The sequence below is a fragment of the Prionailurus viverrinus genome, chromosome D2 (genome assembly GCF_022837055.1).
Source record: "Prionailurus viverrinus isolate Anna chromosome D2, UM_Priviv_1.0, whole genome shotgun sequence".
Lineage (NCBI taxonomy): Eukaryota > Metazoa > Chordata > Mammalia > Carnivora > Felidae > Prionailurus > Prionailurus viverrinus.
The window spans coordinates 24,660,862-24,675,647 of NC_062571.1; the positions used below are offsets into that span (position 1 = coordinate 24,660,862).

At 40.2% G+C, this 14,786-nt stretch overlaps 1 long non-coding RNA gene across 1 annotated transcript in view; it reads left to right on the plus strand.

Annotated features, from left to right (window-relative positions):
* Nucleotides 1-525: 525 nt before the first annotated feature.
* Nucleotides 526-14,786, plus strand: part of LOC125147391 (uncharacterized) — a 121,663-nt gene continuing 107,402 nt past the window's right edge. The window contains exons 1-2 of the long non-coding RNA XR_007145170.1: nucleotides 526-2,900; nucleotides 3,557-3,728. This is a non-coding gene — a long non-coding RNA (uncharacterized LOC125147391). The remainder of the gene's footprint in view (nucleotides 2,901-3,556; nucleotides 3,729-14,786) is intronic.

The following is a 14,786-nucleotide window of genomic DNA, read 5'->3' on the forward strand; positions in this document are numbered from 1 at the left end:
TTTGGACTGCACACACACTATGAGTAGAGAGTTTTTAAAATAAAGATGTTTCACAATCAGAGAATATTGAAAGAAGTCAGCTCACATTTTCATTGGAAATACTGAGGAAGCATTTGTATGTGCTCAGTTCTCATGTTGCATATGTTTTTTTTAAGGGGGATGAGGATTTAGTGGAGGTCAGGTGGCATAAGAACAAGAATCAGGTCAAGGAACATGAAGATTCTTGAGTCATGTGACCCAGATGAACATCCAAAACACATCCAGGTTGTGTTAGATTGGTGTTTCCCAAGCTTGCTTGAGTATGAGGATCACCTGGGGCACTTGTTAAAGAAATCACTTGCCTCACCCAAGCCTACTGAGTCCGAATCAACAGAGTGAGGCCTGAGAATTGACCTTTTAACCAGCATCTTGAGTGATCCTTTTGTAGGGGTGCCTGGGTGGCTCAGTTGGCTGAGCGTCCGACCTCAGGTCATGAACTCACAGATTGTGAGTTCAAGTCCTGTGCTGGGCTCTGTGCTGACAGCTCAGAGCCTGGATCCTGTGTCTTCTCTCTCTGTTGCTCCCCTGCTTGCGTGCGCGCACGCTCTCTCTCTCTCTCTCTCTCTCTCTCTCTCTCTCAGAAACAAGTAAAGATTCAGAACAAAAAAAGTACAGAAATCACTTGCCTCACCCAAGCCTACTGAGTCCAAATCAACAGGGTGAGGCCTGAGAATTGACTTTTTTAACCAGCATCCTGAGTGATTCTTTTGTTCAGACAAGTTTGAGAAACATTGTATTACATGATCAGTAAGATATCTTTCAACTCTAAGATTGCTCAAATGATCCTTCAAAATACCAACCCTTTTTCCCCCCTCCCTCCAAATTGGGGAGGTAAGAATTAAATGATAACAAATCAAGTTAGCTTGTGGGTGGAAAAATATTGGTGGGGCTGGTCTGCCACCAGATTATAATATATATGAAGATTGTCTTGGGGACACTCAACCTTAGCTACTCAAGGGTTCTGTGTTGTTCCTGCTCTAAATTAATACCTCTTCTCAGGAAGGACTTGAACAATTTATTCACTCTGGAATTTAAAAAGCTTAAGAGCCTTCTTGAATTTTCTCTCTGGCATATTAACAAGATCTGAAATCAACAGAATGAAAGCATCAAGAATGTCCATAAGTGGGGCAAGCACCAAAATCAGGCAGGGACCTCACTCAGAAAACTGCTGAGCTGGTTCAACACGAAGCAGGAGAGTCTGCACCAGTTCAAGGATGGTATAATAGGACATTAGTCATCCAAGCAAAGAAATGTACCAGAAATCAGAACAAAGTCAGTGTCACCATTACAGAGCACAAACTCTGGATATCTTCTTTGAGCAACTTTAATCTCTTCTCACAAACCCATCTGCTGACAAGAGACATTGGAGCAAACTTGTTTTGAAGAGCAAAAATTCAAAAATCATAAATTCATTCTTTCATGTGTTCACTACTATTCCTTGAGGAAATTCATCTATTGATGTATTCAACATTATTTATTGAGTCCTCCCATGCACCAGGCACTTTCTAGGTCCTTTGAATACAGTAGTGAATAAGGTGCATTCCTGAGTGCATTCTAGAAGATGTTCTGGAGGTTATATTCTAGAAGGTGAAGGGGATCAGAATATGCTACCCTAAAATATGCGACTTTGGCATAAATATTATTTTGAGCTGAATTAAGAAGCAGCAGATGCTGGTAAAAGCTCTTTGTCCCCCGCCCATCTGTCTAAAGGCAGGGCACACAATTCCCTTCGTGAAGATGTCCCCTCTCTGCTCTCCTGTATCAGGAGGATAAAAACAGCCTGGACACTGGCCCAGAGGACCTACAAAAACACACCTTCCTAAAATAATCCTTATTTTCCATTCATTTCCCTCATATATCTACCTTCTCACCATTTACGGACCATCAGAGCCTTAAGCCCCTTTTTCCTTTGTTTGGTCGGTATTCCACAAATGTATTGCTCTTTGTTAAAATGGTATCTAAGCCCCTGGTCTAACCATTTCTTTGGGATTTTCACTTCATTTATTCAGGCCTTTCATATGCATGTGAAATAACCCTTTTTCTCCTGTTAATCTGTCTTTTGTCAATTTAACTTTCACGACCCCTTGCACAGAGGTAAGAACAAAGAGGAAGGACCATTAGATGGGACTTGCCCTACCCCCAGGTAAGTTTGTGTCTCCGTGTCTGGTGGGTGGAATAATGGAGGTCCAGGGAAGACAGAGGACCTACCCAGAAAATGGTGAGGGTAGGGGCCAGGTTTCCTAGTGTTCAGAGGTAACTTTTTTCTGATGAACTTAACCTTCTGAATGTTGGTTCCCAATGAAGAGGTTTTATTATTGCCTCATAGGTGCCCTTATGTATTTCTGAGTCCTTTTGTATGGATTACTTGTGGGATTTAAGTGCAGGAGCAGTATAAGGCTCTCCAACCTCAGGGCTGTGAAATCTTCGTAACCCATTTTCAAAAGATTAAAGGATAACAATGAGTAAGAAATACCGAGGTTCTATAGAACCAAAGACTTATAATAACCTCACCTGACAAAGACAATGGTAAAACACTTTGTTCCCAATTAAGGGGGATCTGGAATGGTTTGATTGCCAGAAATCAACTGGTCCCAGTTGGGATCCATTCTGTTCACTAGCTTGGAAATTATTTTTACCATGGATCTTTACAGCCACATTTCCCTCTAGACTCCTGGTAATGCTTGAATCCTTCCACTGCAAGAAAACAATGAAATCTTTTCTTCTAAAACATATTGACTCTGTCTAATTGGGTTTGTTTCCCATATGTCAAGAGGATGAATGGCATGTTCAAATATGATGTGATCTGAAGTATTTGACAAAAGATTGGTTGTATGAAAATGACTTTTTGGCATTAGTACAAGGTAAGTCACCCATTCTAATGGGCCTGTGGCATTTTGTGCTTTTTCTTTGATGATAGGATTTTACACCTGAAGCTTATGGAAATTATCACCTCTTTGGTGTTTGTTTTTCTATACTGTAATACTTTAAGACTGTAATTTCCCTTTCTTTATCAACCTAACTGATGCACTAGTCTGAACATCTTTGTAAGGTTCACTTATATACATATATAGGGACCACCGCCATCTGGTGTATTAGAGAAGATACTACAATTAGCATGTTACTTGCAAACCTACCAGGCAAGCAGCCAATTTCCAGACCATGGGAATTTTCTTCTAGACACATGGGAAAGTTCCAATGGCCACACAAATTTAATAGAATAAAATATTGTTTAACTGGTACTAAAGTAACTACAATCCTTAATTAAATTATTTTCTTGATGATTGAAAAGAAGGCATAAAGCACCATACTTTGCATTTAGGAAAAATGAAAGCAACTGTCAAGAAAATAAGTAATAACTGAGATTTGGTTAAATTTAAAAATTCTCAAATATGTCTAGATTATCAATAATAGCACATGAAAAATGTAACATTAAGAATAATAATTTTGATGCCCTATAAGACTTTAGTTGTCAATTAGGTTCACTTCTTTTTTTCTTTTTTTTTTTTTTAATTTTGAGAGAGAGCTAGGGGAGAGAAGCAGAGGGAGAAAGAGAGAGAGAATCCCAAGTGGGCTCTGCGGTGAGTGTGGAGTTCAAAACCACGACCTTGGGATCATGACCTGAGCCGAAATCAAGTCAGACACTCAACCAACTGAGCCACCCAGGGGCCCCAGATTCACTGCTTCTTAAGGTAAAATGATTTTCATCAGTTTTTAGTCAGTGGAGATAAATATTCCCTGAAGTTGTTTGAATCCTGCCTAGCACCCTTGATGACCAATGTCTTGCTACTAACTAGGTTCTTACTTGTTGAATGGTACCAATTAACTGAAAAATTGCTAAAAGGATAGCTGTTTGGAAACCAATAAGATCTAGTCCTCCAATTGGCAGCCTTGGGTCAGGAATTCAATATATCTGAGCAGACTGGTCTGTCAAATGGTGAAAATAATAGTGTCTATTTCATAGGTTGGTTAGGAAGGTTATATGCTAAGTTCAATGCATGGTACAAAATTGATGCTCGAAAAAATGTTCCTAGTAAACACACACACACACACACACACACACACACACACACCCCAAGCATTTCAAACAAGTCCTACAAAGAGGATGACATTCTCTCTTTAAATTCTCTTATAAACTCACTCTAACCTCTCTCTAGCTAAGAGGGAGAGTCAATAGCAAATTGAAATGTATATTTGAAAAAATATGTTCTTTGTTCTGATAATACTTTCAGAATTAGTGATCATTTGGGATGGTTTATTTTTAAAAGCCTTCCTCAATCTATACCCATAGATACAAATATAGGTTTCTGTGGGTGTTTTGGGGGCTAGTATTGGGTGGAATCAGAGAAATGCTGAATTCAGTTAAGTAACTGGCTGTTTTGGAAATAATGATTTGTAAGTAGCAGTTTGTCTAAATTTTCTTCTAACACATAGTTTTCTGAAATTCATCTAAAAAAGGTGATCTGTATCAGGCTAAAGCCTGTAACTTCATTATGATTTTCTTGCTTTCAGGAAGATCTGTTCATGTAATAGAGTAAACGTCAAATTTTAAGTAGGAAATCACTATTCTTCTCTGAGAGGCTTTGAGAATAAATACCTATTTTAAATCTTTCTTAGGAAAGGGTTCCATAAGCACGTGAAATGACAGGAGCAGATAAATTCAAAAGGAATTTTAAGCAAGCTGTTTTTAACTGTAGCTCTGTTTTCCAGTAAGTTAATAAACAGCCAGATCGTTAAGGTAGAGTGTAGCTCATATACTTTTTTCCTTGTAAATTTATGTGTGTATGTGTGCGTGTGTGTGTGCATGTATATTATATGTAATTCAAAGGCTGTGATGTGAGATTGGTAGCAAATGCACTTTTCTGGAAAAGCCCCTGGCTTCTGTTCTCTCTTTTAAAAAGAACCAGGAATGTGAAGCCCTGGAAGGTATATTCTTTACCACTAGGGGGTGACAGCTGATAATGAATCAGCTCTCCTTAACCTGCCACAAACCACTTGCTTGGTTTAGTAGGTATTCCCGTGATGTTTCTTGCTTTATTGATTGCCTGGTTTAGTTCGATACATTTTGTTTGCTGAACATGTTACACACCCAGTACTGCTCCTTTATGATGCACAACATGGGCCTGATGAAAGGACAGCTAGTGCTGGACAGCTTTGTAGTAGCTGTCTGGAAAATTAGTTAACAGATAGGAACGTTTATTCATTCATGTATTTATGCAATAAATATTGGGAGTCCACAGGTCTGTGACAGGCACTGGGCATACAATGGTGAACAATATTATAATATCTGTCCTCACAGAGGTTTTATTGTGGGGGGGGGGTGTAAATAACAAAAGCCAGGTAAACAAATGCATCACTAAAATAATCATGAGCTTTAACAAGACAGACAAAAGAAAGAAGTATTAGGGTAAGACAGAGGATACCTGCAGTTAGAAAAGAGATACTACATTAGGTCAAGCATTACTTTATCTAAGGCTTTGCTATTCTCCATCTAACTAGCAGATTTCAGAGATACATTTATGCCCTACTTTGGTTGTTTTCCTCTTATATAGATTCTGGCAGGTTCTCATAATTCAGCATTTTTGTGCCTTCCAAGCTTGAAATATGACTGGTAACTGATAGCTAGTGCTAGCATCCCCCTCCCTCAGTACATCTCTCACAGACACTTGGAAAGCTTCATTAAGAGAGGCATTAGCTGTGGGGTGCCTGACTGGCTCAGTCAGTTAAGCATCTGACTTCAGCTCAAGTCATGATCTCATGGTTCATGAGTTCAAGCCCCTCATCGGGCTCTGTGCTGACAGCCCAGAGCCTGGAGACTGTTTCGGATTCTGTGTTTCCCTCTCTCTCTGCTCCTCCCCTGCTCGCACTCTGTCTCTCTCTCTCTCTCTCTCTCAAAACATAAATAAACATTAAAAAGAGAGAGAGAGAGGCATCAGCTGGAAAAGATATGCCTGTCTCTTTCCATTCTGCACTTCAGAATGGAAACTTCTGTGACATAACTGGCTAACTGGCATCCATTTTGTCTGAATAGTTGGAGCACTTCTTGGGAAATATCACACACACACACACACACACACACACACACACACACACATCAAATAAAAAATATCATTCATTTGAAGTTAAAGTTACCTAGCATGGAAAATAAGAAAATGATCCTGATTCTGATATAAATATTGGTACGACTGTACTGTGAGCTTGGTGCTGTTGAGATTGCACATGTGTTCTAGTCATGACAGGTCACTTAATGCCATTGCCGATATTCTTGATTTCTTTTCTTACCTGAAAGACCCTCCACCTTGAATCCACCTCATCTTTCATTTAGTGGATCTGTGTCTCTTTTAAAATTTTCCTGCATGCCAGGCACATTCTTTTGTTTTTTTTTCTTTATTCCAGAAACACTCATGTAATTGAGCAGTTTGGTTAAATACTGCATTCTTAGTATTTTATAATCATTTCATCTTTGTTAAAAGAAGATATTGACTGGCTACCCAACATCCGTTCCTTTTCCAGCTTCCCTTGCAGCTAAGGATGAGAAAAATGATGCAGTTCTAGCCAAAGAGATGTAAGAGGAGATATACTGGTATCTTATATATATATTAGATATATTATATAATTATATAACTATATATATTCTCCATGGCAAAGGAAAAGGGGGTGTGTGGAGCCTCTCTCATGGCCTTGGCTTTTCCTTTGTCCTTCTTTTGGATGAGATTATGAGGGATGTAATGCCTGGATCTGCAGAACCATCTTGTGAACAAAATGGGAAACCCAAGAGACTCTTGGGGATGCCAACCCAGTGCTCTTGAGTGTAGAGCTAGTGCACCAGCTCTGGAATGAGCATCCTTCTTATTATTTAATTTAATGTATTTATGATTTACACCACTATTAAATTTGTTCTACTGTTCCTGGGGGTCAAACAGACCCTAGCCAACACAATCTGAATATTGAAATCCCTCAAAAACATCATCTCGCTTTAAATTTTGATACTCCTGAGAACTCGGCCCAGTGCTCAGGACAGAGTAGTGGCTAAATACATATGTGTAGTCTAGATGTTTTACCTCTGTGCCCTATACTTTCTCAAGTTCATCACCAAATGAACTTCTTGAAATTATCTCATATGCTTATTTATGGGACTGCTAAATTGGGATAAGGAAATTGCCCTACATGGATGTCTGTTATATAAGATGCATATGGGTCAGAGTGCAGCTTATTCATACTTTGCCATGGTAAATTTTAATGATTATGAGCTTCTGACATACATGCTTTTAGAAGGAGATGCCTCTACCAGTGCCAGCTCTGTTCCTTATACAAAATATACAGACAATGGGTGCATTGGTTGGGGGAGAGAGGAGAGAAGAAAGTGGAAGCAGGAAAACGCATTTGATTACTTGAAAGGTATGAGAGATCATTTTAAATTCCTCGAAGCAGAAATATTCCCTTGTTCATCTTTGTATCTTCTATAATAGTGTTTCTAAGATCTTCGTCTGATCATTCAGAATCAACTAGAGCTTTGCTAAAATTCACAGTCCTGAACCCTACTCCAGAACTAGAGAAAGAATATCTCTGCAAGCAGGCGTGGGAATCCATTATTTCACTCACTTGTCAATCACTGCCCCACTTCCTAGTAAAGGGCTTCGTATATGTTAGAGACTCAGGAAATAATAGAATGAATACATGAATGATACAAAGATAAAGCAGTCTCTCAAACTCAGATCCAATCTCTGAAGCCATTCCTTTAAAACCATATTTATTTGATGAGGCACATTATTTCATTTAAAGTAGAAAGTACCCTTTTGTATTTTTAATTTTTTAAAACATTTTTAAGTTTATTTTTGAGAGGCAGCAAGAGAGAGAGAGAGAGACAGAGACAGAGATAGAGACAGAGAGAGAATCCCAAGCAGGTTCCACAGCATCAGTGCAGAGCCCTATGCAGGACTCAAACTCATGAACCATGAGATCATGACCTGAGCTGAAGTTGGATGCTTAACTGACTGAGCCACCCAGGTGCCCCAAAAGCCCCTTTTTTAGATGGGCAAGACATTTTCTTTGACAACCAAGAGGACAAACCATTTAAATGATTCTCTTGGTCTCAAATGTAAATAAGTTGAAACGGAGAATAATATTTATTTTTTTTAATGTTTTTATTTATTTTTGAGACACAGCATGAGCAGGGGAGGGGCAGAGAGAGAGGGAGACACAGAATCCGAAGCAGGCTGGAGGCTCTGAGCTGTCAGCACAGAGCCCGACGTGGGGCTCAAACTCACAAACTGCGAGACCATGACCCAAGCCGAAGTCAGACGCTTACCCGACTGAGCCACCCAGGTGCCCCAGAATAATATTTATTTTTAAATACTTGGGCACTTAGAAATGAAGACAAAATATTCTAGGACCTCAACCCCCTAAATATCTGTGACAACTTCTCTGTGAATTTGTTTTTCCAATGTATTCCTCCCTGGAACCTGGGCATAACTAGATTTGGCTACACGTTCACTGAAGAACAAGCTTGCTTTCTAGACAGGGATAGAACATATCTACAGCAAACAAAATGGTGAGCACAGACTCCTCTCTAAAGTAGTAATCTGGCTACACCCCTGCTCTTCTGACCCCAATGGAAGTCTGAATCATCTCCACACCAACCACAGCCCACTTCCCTGAAAGCTGTGGTTCCAGAGACTTGTGCTTTCCTGCTTTGCTAAAGTTGGATTCTCTTGTATGTGATCCACCCTGGCATCAACTGTTGAAAGAGGCACCATGTGGATTCTTTTGGTGCAGGAGGAGAGAAATCGCTTGCTTGAGTAGCCAATGTTGAGGGATCTGTTTTAGTAGCATGTAGGTTCAGGGCACTGAGGAAGTATCTGTTTGGAGGGAGTGAAGAGGTTTTATTTAATCAAGTTTGATTAATCAAGTTTGCACAACAAACTGGGTCATCTAACTCCCCGCCAAACTTCTCTCTCTCCCTCCAATAGAGTCAAGCCAGTTTCTTCCCCTTGTCCCACATGCCTTGCACCTTAAAGAAAATACGCAATTGCCCAATATCTTCTGCTCCAACTGGAATTCCTTATTCTTTTCTCTTCACCGATAATGAGAATAGTGCTCATAATAACCACTGAGCAGTTAGTATGTGCTTTATACATATTGTTTCTTCGAATTCTTATTATGACTCAAGGAGGTAGGTAGTACTATTATCCCCATTTTATACATAAGAAATGGATCACCAAGGGGTTAAATTACTTGGCTAAGGTCATCCAGCCAGTATGTGGCAGAACTAGATTCAAATCCAAGACTGTCTGATTCTAACATCCATGCTTATAGCCTCCAAGTACTCGTTGGAATTGTCTTTTTCTAGTCTCTCATTGTCCATGAAGCCTTTTTGACTTTTCACATTGATTATTATCTAAATCATACATATTGGTACTTTAAATAACAAAATCGTAGAATGTCAGAGAAAGCAGGAATTCAGAAACTATCTAGATCACCTCACTTCTTTTACAAATAAGGCATTTGGGGACCAGAGAGGCTGTTCTTGTTAGAAGTATTACAGGATTCAGTCATGCACTTAAGGCAGAACCCTGCTGATTCCAAGTCATTCTCCTAGACTCTCTGATATGGTAGATCAGGTGCAAGGGTCTGGGAATGTGCATTTTTAAAATACCTTCATGATTGAGTCCAATCATCAGACAAAGTTGGGAATCACTAATATTCTATATCACTTAGTCTTTCAACTGTGTTTGGTGCTTCATTTATTTTATCTGCATTTTTTATCTCTCAAATCTTACTTTGTTGAGACCCTATTCTACACTTTTGTATCCCTTACCGTGTCCCACCAGGAGCTAGACATAGCTTAAGTGTCTAGTAAATGCTTGTGAATTGAAAGGAAGAAAGTTTTAGATACTGAGTATTGACGAGGAGGTGGCAGGGAAAATGGATTATGGCAATTAGTTCCAAGGCCACATAGAGCAAATGCTCCACGTGGGAGGCAAAATAGGTGGTGATTATAAGATTTGGCTTGTCTTATTTGCTTCAGCTCATAATGACTCAGAAGCGTGGTTGGCCAAAGATTTCAGATAGTAGAGTTTGGATTTCTGATTTTCTTTTGCCTCCTGACTGGGTAGACATGCTTAATAAATGTGATCCCCAGATGTTCAGGACATGTCATGTTCTGCTATGAGCACATGGAATCAGGCCCCAGTGACACTCTTGCCTTGGAGTGGCAGAGCCTTATATGGAAGCAGAGTGTACTTTTCGCTTTACTGGGGGATCTTTAAATAGCAGGGAACGGCAACTCAAAGCTTTTCAAAGAGCTACTTAAAGTTATTTTTCTCCATGACAACAGCCTGCCAATAAGGATAGAATTTAAAGAACTAGGACCCTAAGTAGAAAGAGAAAAGGAAAATTTCCCTGCTAAATTGAATGCTCAGAGATGAACCACAGCCAGAGTGTAAATCCCATACGTTGACTCACATCTATAGAACAGATGAGATGAGCAATCAAAGTGCACTCTTTAATTATCTGTGTGCAAAAGCAGGAGGATATTTAAAGGTGTTCACTTGGTGGTATATCGGGTGGAGGGAAATACTCACAGTCATATGCTGTGATTGCTGATGTTGAAATGATGGATCCATTTTCTTCTGTGTTACTCTTAATGGTTTGGAGGACTAATTTTGTTTCAGGTGCTTAAAGATCAACTTATAAATAATCCTCCTGGGTTTCCTGTGCCTACATCTCACAAACTCACTGTTTGCCCTGCCTCCTGAAATCTGCCTCCCAGGATAGGCTGTAGTGGATTCAACTCCTGATTTCTTCTTTTCCACCAAATGAAAATATTCAGATGACTTCTCGGGGAGTCCCTGCATAGTTTTGTCATTTTAATTAAGGCTTTATGTTTTAGAGCAGTTTTAAGGTCACAAGTTGGTGAAGGTACAGAGACTTCCCATATACCTCCTGCCCCTATCTACATATGTGTAGTTCCTTCATTATAAACCCTCCCCACAACCAGAGAGGTAGATTTATTACAACTGATGTACCTACATTGACACATCCTAATCACCCAAAGTCCGTCATTTACATCGTGGCTCACACTTGGTGCTGTACATTATGTAGGTTTGGACAATCGTATAATGACATATTTCCATCATTCTGGTATCATACAGAGTATTTTCACTGCCCGAAAAGTCCTCTGTGCTCCATCTATTCATTCCTCCCTCTGGCAAGTATTGATCTTTTCACTGTCTCCATAGTTTTGCCTTTTCCAGAATGCCATATAGTTGGAACCATATAGTATACAGCCCTTTCAGACTGGCTTCTTTCACTTTGTAATATGCATATAAATCTCCTCCATGTCTTTTTGTGGCCTGCTGGCTCATTTCATTTTAGTGCTGAATAACAGTCCATTGTCTGGATGTAGCACAGTTTATTTACCCATTCATCTATTGAAGAACATCTTGGTTGCTTCCAACTTTTGGCAACTATGAACCCTAACTGCTGCTGTAAACATCTGTGAGGAGAGTTTTGTGGAGACATAAATTTTCATCTCCTTTGGGTAAATACCAAGACATGCCATTGCCAGAACTGCTGGATTGTATAGTAAGAGTGTGTTTAGCTTTACAAGAAACCACCAAATTATTTTCCCAAGTGGCTGTTCTTTTTCTGCTTTGCCACCAGCAATGAATGAGAGTTCCTGTTGTTCTGTATCCCTGTGAGCATTTGGTGTTGTCAGTGTTCCAGATTTTGGCCATTTTAATAGGAGAATAGGGGTATGTAATTGTTGTTTTCATTTGCAGTTCCCCGAGGACATATCATGTGGAGCATCTTTCCATATGCTGGTTTGCCATTGGTATATCTTCTTCAGTGAGTAGTCTGTCAAGGTCTTTGGACCATTTGTTTTAAGTTGAGATAAAACTGGTATATAACATTAAATATGTATCACATGCATAACATTATAATTCAACATCTGCAGGCAAGAATTTTTATTTATTGTCACTGAATCACATCGGATTTTTATTTCTCTGTCCTTAGAGGCCATATTTATCTCCCACATTGGAAGGATTTATGTGATTTATCTTCTGCTCCTAATTGGCCCCAAGAATAAGGATGGACCTGCCCTGACAACTTTCTTACCCTTCACCTCCAACCAACTCCTAGCCAAACTTAGCAGCAATAGCTTTAGAACTGATCAATTCCAGAAATGGAATAAATACAATTTTCTGATTCAGGGATACCCTCTACAGTGTTTCCTACAAATGCTCATCCAAACTTTACACAGTGACAGCTCTCTAGCTTGACAGTGACAAGTTTCACCACTGACCAGTATCAGGGATTACCATCCATCTCACAAATATTATTGGGTGCCCTTTATATGTCAAGCTCTGAGCCAGACCCTGGGGCAGTGAATCAATCAGACAGTTATCAACGTCTTCCTTATGGGGTCAAAGTGGGTTTTCTGTAATGACCGGCTTTCATCTGGCCCATTGAAACCATATAACTGGCTATTCCATTTCTCCAAAAACTTGAAGACAACAATCAGACCCCCTCAAAGTCCATTGTCATTCTGGTCACCCCTTCCTTTGGACACGGTCCACTTGGTCAATGACCCTTTGAAAGGCGACTACTCAGAATTTCTACATCCTGGGCTTTTCTGCTCGTGTTGGGATACTCGGGTCTTAATAACAGTTTCCTAAATCTGTAGAGTTACATTGCTTGACATGTTTCTGGAGTCTAGAGGTACAAGCTTGCATATGTATATATCCCTTGGGGAGAAGGAGTTGAAAAGATTAACTTCAACCTGGGGAGTTGTTTTTCTTCTGCTTTTTAACCAGAAAAATAAATGCGATTGTAGCTTTGAAAACTGAAATGCTAGCTTTTAAACAACATGCAAATAATAGACTTCAAGCTTTCAAGGGGAAAACGGGCTCTGTAAAAATTCTGTGATAGGAACCCCTACATTGTCCTTTTAGTTGGTAAATTGAGAATAAGTGGTAAACAGAAAGTAATCGCCTCTAACTACATTTCACTGAGAACTAATGTCCCTCTGACCAGTCAATAATGTTAACTTACAAAAACAGTAAGCCAGGTTTCTCCACAGTGACAACATAAATAGGCAATGATTACAGTCCTTGAACTTTTGCCCCCCCCCCCTTCCAGCTTGACTTTGCAGGAGCAGGGGAAGGAACTTGGGGTCGGGCTGTCACAGCAAATCACACTCAATACCACCCATGACAAAGGGGTTGTGGTTGATAATACCAAGGACCAGATAGTCCCTCTGCTCTTACACTTGGCTTCTTCTATGACTGGAAACATCAAACTCACTCCAGGAAGAGTCGACTACTTTCTCTTACTTCAGAATTCGGAAAGAATGATTGTTCTCTTGACTGATTATTCTCTCCTCCCATTTCTCACCTTATTCTGCTTCCTGGATGTGTTCTCTGCCTTTCTCTGCCCTGCTTTTGGCTCCAGGGGGCTGGCCTCTGCAGGTACATCTCCCACCTTGCCCCCTGATGTGCAGTTCACTTTGGCCAGTGAGGGGCCCAGGTAAGAGGGTGGGAAGAGAGCGAGATCAATGTAGATCTTCCAAACCCTGTGCTTCTGAAGCGTGCCTCTGGAAGTAGCTGTGTCTAATTACTCCACATTACAGCTCTTGCCAAGCAGCCCCTAACCTAGCAGTCCAGCTCTCAATAGGCTCTGAGGACTCTGTGTCCTCCCTTGGGCCCTGTGCTCTAGGACTGATGATGGTCTCTGGTCATCTGATGGTCTCTGGGCACCTCAACCTCCCTAATTTTTTCTTATCCCTGCTCTCACCTCTGTCCTATCATTACAGCCTCTTCATTCAAATCATCTGGAATGAATTCCTTCCTGCCTGTTTGACTGATAAACCTCTGATGTTTGGGTCTCTTCTCTGAGTCATGGAGCCCCATGCCCTCAGCACTGGGGAAGCCTTCTTACCTTCCTTAGGCAGGTATGGCCCCAGGCCCAGGACCAGAGTTTAGGCTATTCCAACCTGGCAGCTCCTTGAAAGATACATTCCAGACCCTCCTGGAGTGGAGCCTTAACAATTTCTATTTTGAAAGAAATCCATGAGGCAAGAATAGCAAAATAGTGATAATTGTTCAAGTTGGCTGATGGGTACATGGGGCTCATTATACCATTTTCTCTGCTTTTGTATATGTTGGAATATTTTTGCTATAAAAAAGAATCAGACATGTAAAATTCTTAGTTGAGAACCACTGTTTCAAAGTAGATGTCTGCAATATATTTTGCTAATCTCATTATTTCCTGTCTTTCATTGGCTCCCATCACACCATGGTAGGGTCTCCATCTGGGTAAATAATGGGATGGGACAAAGAGATCCAGCATCTTTCAGTCCCTACCTCACAGATACCTTTATAGATTGGGGTTGAGCAGATTTGGCTAAGTCACTTGGTACTTTTTAAACAGTTCGCATTTATATAGACATAGTTTGTGACCATTAGCCAAACTGTTGGTACAGAATTGAAAACCCAGGTTAATACACTCTGGTGTGGCTCTCTCCTCTGTCCCTTCTTTATGAGAAATTCCTCAGAAGTCAAACCTTTCTATTTGTTCCATGCAAGAACAGGACACAGAATTTTGAGTAACAAATTCAGATTTCCAGTCTCTGCTTCTGTGTGATCTTGGGCAAGAGCCTTACCTTTTCAATTTCTCTGATTTCTTTAATTTCATAGCAGTAGTGTTAAAAGTACGTCCCTGGCTCTGAATCATAGTTCTGCCACTTC